Source organism: Pinus tabuliformis, chromosome Q (genome assembly GCF_031772625.1).
Source record: "Pinus tabuliformis cultivar Carrire ecotype Pingquan chromosome Q, CPIR1, whole genome shotgun sequence".
Taxonomy (NCBI): domain Eukaryota; kingdom Viridiplantae; phylum Streptophyta; class Pinopsida; order Pinales; family Pinaceae; genus Pinus; species Pinus tabuliformis.
Window position 1 is genome coordinate 553624265 of NC_142296.1, and position 6000 is coordinate 553630264.

Here is a 6000-nt window from a genome sequence, read left to right on the forward strand (position 1 = left end):
CACCAAATTCGATTCATTACTGTCAGATTGGCAATATATTTTCAAGGATATGAGCCATAATTTTCATCTTAAATGTCACTGCCCACTCCATTTGGCCGCATTTCTACCATCAAATCATGAACAGTGACTTTAATATTCACTTTCCGGTTGACTTGCACAATTCCATCCTAGGTAGTGCAACCCCCTTCACGCTACCGCGAACCATGTGACACTTCGTTGCTTCGCATAGTCTTCAAATCATGTAGCTCCCTAACCTGGGTAGTGTAGTTTATAGTCCCGCGCCTCCTTTCAACTGCCTAAAATGCTAAGACTGTGCTGCCTGCATCTAGTCACGTGGTCGAACCACCGGTGTATGGCTTCAGTGGATTGCCACTCACTTTTTCTGGGAAGGGATTTCCATTCAATTTGACCAGCTGCACTGCTCCTCCATTGGTAATCTCCTTAATGACATAGGGCCCTAACCAATGCATTCGAAATTTCCCTATAAATTTATCAAACTTACTGTCATATAAAAAAACTAGGTCATTTACCTTAAAGGTGTGTGACATAATGTGCCGATCATGCGATGCTTTTTTTCATTGCTTTTGGACCTGTTGGTGAAATCCAGCTAGAAATATCTCTTCCTAGAGCTCATCTAGTTGTGCGAGCATTTCCTCCAGGGCTTTGTGATCCTTCATACCTATGAGCGTCGCTATGTATAAACTAGGCATAATATATTCCATAGGCATTACTGCTTCAACACCATAGACAAGCCTAAAGGGAGTTTGTCTAGTCAACTTTTTGCATGTCATCTAATAAGTCCATAGTACTACAGGTATGCGTAGGTCCCAATCACTTCATTGAGCATTGCAAACCTTGGTCAATGCATTCTCTAGCACTTTATTGAATGCTTCCACCATCCCATTAGTCTGCGGGTGATAAGGCGTTCTCTTTTGGTGATCCGAATTGGATCCTTTAACATTTCTCCTGACTATTTCAAAACTATGTCAGATCAAATCTTATGAATAACAAGTATCAGAAATGACCTCTATACAATGGCAATTGTGGCCTGCATGGAACAACGAGGACCCTCGGTTAAAGCGCGCTGACCGTTGGCCCATGGAGACTGCGCATGGACGCAAATTGGAAATCGAAAGCCAAGATCCAGAAATAGAGGCAGTTTCTGATACACGATTAGTGCTATCGCAAGAAAAAATACTCAGAGAAGGAAAGCCTCGAGTGCTCGGTCACTAGGGAAAATAGGAAACCATGCGGAAAACATCAGAAGGCAGATCCCGCACCCAAAACTGATAGGATGTTAGGTCCCTATAATACTAGTGATTACCCCATTACTATTGTAGTTGTATCCCTTATTAATATTGTTGTGCCCTATTGTCCCCATATTGTTATTACTGTGCCCCATATAATCCCTCTATTGTTATTTTTGTGCCTTTATATTATTATTGTTAGGTCGGCTAGGTTATATTGTGACTCCTTAGACTCCTATATATAGAAAGGAGGTTTTTTCATTTGAATCATCCAAGAATTGTTCATTTATGTAATGTAAAGGAGGTTGCCCTCTCGAAGAGGCTGAATTCTAAGGCATTGATCTATCTTTTCTATCTTTTTGTGAGCTGGTTTGATAACATTTGGTATCAGAGCTTTGGATTCTAGGGTTTCGCTGCTCCAAATAGGTCATCATGGCATTTTCGCTATAAATTTTTTTCTGTGATGTTCCAAAAGTGAGAAAAAACCCATTTGAGATGAAATCGCATTTAACCTCGGATATGAATTTCAGAGCTTTTCACACTATATTTGTGGAGATATGATCTGAGGAAGTTGGTATTTTTGCAGACTCCTGAATTACATTCCAAATAGGTGACCTGAGGAAAATCATCATAACTTTCTCTCTGAGAATCAGATTGAAATTTTATAAGAAGGTATAGAAAGAGGACGGACTGTAGCTTCTTGTATATATTTTTTAGAGCAAAAGGTTAAAATAGGGACATGTGGCACGTCGTACAAGTTTTCTCTAGTGAAATAGTCTATAATCAGGTCACTGTGGGAGATTTGGCATAACTCTTCCTTGGAGAACCCAATTGGGATCAGACTAGTGGCATTGGAAAGAGGACACAGAGGGCTACGATAAGTCGCAATTTCAGAACTGGATGATCTGAAATTATAGAGATACATCATAGGCAATATCGGGCTCCTACAAAGTGAAAAAAGGTGTGTAGATTTTTTTTAAAATTTTTTCTTAAGCTTGGTTTGAAAATTTATTTTGAAGGAATTCAAAGGGCATAGTAGAGCATTATTATCGGTAACTGATGCCCCGAGGAAAGAAAATGCAAACACCTAGTAAGCAACCTGAAAGCTCTAGCATGACTCATGAAGAAGAGGAAGAAATGCTACATGATATATCAAAATTACAAAATCAAGTGCAACAAATTTCACTCTCACAAAAGCTAATAGAAGCTAAGATAAATGGCATGGAATCTAAGATAAAGGGCATGGAAGCTAAGATTGACAATTTTGAAGATAGATTTGAAGACATATTTGATAAATTTTCTACAAGAAATACTTACTAATGGTGAAAGGGTAGTAAATGAAACTCATGATGGGAACAAAAGAAATGTTAATCATGATTTCATAGACTCTAATGTTGGATCGAAGACCCACCATATTCCAAAAATCAATATGAGTAAGTTTGATGGCAAGGATCCCCCAACATGGATATTACAGATGGAGCAATTTTTCGATCTCAATAATGTGAAAAACACACAAAAGGTACATATTGCAACTTTATATTTGGAACCAAATCAGTTTTATGGTATCAATGGCTTTGCTCTCATAAACAAATTATCACTTGGGCAATTTTTACAGAAGAATTGACAACACATTATGAGGATACAAAAAGCAACACTTTTTTTAGCCAATTGATAAGTCTCAAACAAAAGGGTTCAATAATGGAGCACGTTGAGGAGTTCCAAAAATTGAGCATAAGGGTAAAAAATATTCCAGAGGAGCATAGGATTGATGTGTTCATAGGAACTTTAAAGGATAATATCCAACATGATGCTCGCCTTTGGGAACCTGATTCATTAGAGAAGGCATTCAGGTTAGCAAGAAAAATGGAAAGCAAAATTATGGAAACCAGGAAGCATACCACTCACAACTATAAATATGGAAGTATTGTTACCCCTAGTCTTCGACAACCTATACGGTTGGCACCACAAAAATTGGAAGAAAAAAGAGAAAAAGGACTTTGTTAAAATTGTGATAGAAAATACACTAAAGGTCATAAGTGTGCTGAGAACAAATTATTCTACATAGATTGTGAAGAGGAAAAAGAAAAGGAGAAAGAAAGGTCAAAAGAAGAGGATATACTCTAGGAAAAAAACCTAGATAAAGAAGAAATGAATCTGACCATATCTTGTAATGCATTGGATAGAATTACCACTCCTCAAACCATTAAGATAGAAGGACAAATCAAGAAGAAAAAGGTAATAGTGTTGATTGATTCAGGAAGTACCCACAATTTTATTCATTGTAAGGTAGCAAAAGAATTGAATTGCTTCCTATATCCAGCACCAGAGTGTCAAGTGATGGTTGAAAATGGAGGAAAAATAAATTGCTCTGGAAAGTGCCATAATATCAAGCTATCCATGGGAGAATATGTATTGACTAGCCCAATGCTTTCCATGTTGGAAATAATACTGAGAGGGGGGATGAATCAGTATTATCAAGTTCTTTTAATAAATCTTCCTTATTTATTCTTTGAATTATTTTTGCATGTCAGTACCATAAAATAATGAGAATGAACAAAGAAAACAGATAGTCACACCAAAGAACACAAGAGGTAAGGTGGAAACCCAATGTGGGTGAAAACCACCTGCTGCAATATGTCTCTTTCTTCTTTCAAATTAGAAACTCCTTTTACAATGGTTTTGTACTGGTGCAGTCCTTTACCAGTACGCAGGCTGCAACCTGCAGAGAGCTACAACTCTCTCTCGTTTTCCAGTCTCTCCTGGAAGGGAGCTACAACCCCCTACTTCTTTTCTTTCAAGGACCACTTTTCATAAATTTTCAAACTGGATCCAACAACAACATTGAAGCTCATAATCAAACAACCTTCTGAATCACCCAATCACTAGATCCATACATATACAATGATATTATGAGAGTTATCAACTAGATCTAGTACATAAAGATAAGTCATTAATCATGCTTTTATCTGAACTCAATACCAGTAACCAAACATCAGTTATGCACCCAAAACCCTGCAGAATAGTCAAAGGCAGTTAAAAAAAATTTTAAGCAGGGATTGCAACTTCACTGGTATAGATCTGCGGATATCTGTACTACCTCCGCACCTACGCCTTCTGTGGCGCCGCGACCACCGCACCTGCGCCTTCTGTGGCACCTCCGCACTGCGCCTTCTGTGGCGCCTCTGTGGCGTCTCCGCACTGCGCCTTCTATGGCGCCTTTGTGGCGTATCCGCATTGCGCCTTCTGTGGCGCCTCTGTGGCGTCTCCGCACTGCGCCTTCTGTGGCGCCTCCGCACTGCGCCTTCTGTGGCGCCTCCGCACTGTGCCTTCTGTGGCGCCTCCGCACTGCGCCTTCTGTGGCGCCTCCGCACTGCGCCTTTTGTGGCGCCTCTGTGGCGTCTCCGCACTGCGCCTTCTGTGGCGCCTCCGCACTGCGCCTTCTATGGCGCCTCTGTGGCGTCTCCGCACTGCGCCTTCTGTGGCGCCTCCGCACTATGCCTTCTGTGGCGCCTCCGCACTGCGCCTTCTGTGGCGCCTCTGTGGCGTCTCCGCACTGCGCCTTCTGTGGCGCCTCTGCACTGCGCCTTCTGTGGCACCTCTGTGGCGTCTCCGCACTGCGCCTTCTGTGGCGTCTCCGCACTGCGCCTTCTGTGGCGCCTCTGTGGCGTCTCCGCACTGCGCCTTCTGTGGCGCCTCTGCACTGCGCCTTCTGTGGCGCCTCCACACTGCGCCTTCTGTGGCGTCTCCGCACTGCACCTTCTGTGGCGCCTCCGCACTGCGCCTTCTGTGGCGCCTCCGCACTTCCGCAGCTGCAGCGCTCGAGAGATCACCCTTCACAGATTCGCTTTCAACTTCCCTTTCATAGATCAAACTTTTAAAACAATAACCCAATATTTCAGATCTTAAGATATTCGATTTGCAAGAATGAATTAGCCAAGTGATCTCCTTTGCTTTATATAGGCTTAGGCCTTTCACAATACCACGGGCCAAAACCATAGGATCAAAAAACTGTTGGACTAATACCATGAACCAACCATGAAAGTACGTGAGATCAACACTTTTGACGAAGTACCATGGTCCAAAACCATAGGTTCAAAAACCAAGGACTAACTACCATGGACCAAAGGTAAGTTCTCCAACATATACGCGCTTTTCCTCATAGGTTCAAATACCAAGGACTAACTACCGTGGACCAAAGGTAAGTTCTCCAACATATACGCGCTTTTCCTCATAGGTTCAAATACCAAGGACTAACTACCATGGACCAAAGGTAAGTTCTCCAACATATACGTGCTTTTCCTTGCATGAAAGTGCGTGAACTTTTTCTCTACATGAAATAAACTTTTCTCTGCATAAAAGTGCGTGAACTTTTCTCTACATGAAATAAACTTTTCTCTGCATAAAAGTGCGTGAACTTTTCTCTACATGAAATAAACTTTTCTCTACATATAATTTATTATCTGAGATGAGTGGGTTGCCATCAAGTACAAAATATGTATCATAAGGCCAAAAATCTCCCCCTTTGGACTTGATGGCAACAACAACCAATCACTCTCCCCCTTTGACATCAAGGGCAAAGGGTTATGCTCCCCCTAAGAACATGCTCCCCCTGACTATAAACTAGATCTGCAAAGAAGAACCATAATCCATGACCATGAAAGAGATAGAGACGTATTGCAGCAATATTCAGACCAGCATCCATGATCTCATTGTGTACTTCCTCCATAATGCCAACAATGCATGATATGCTCCC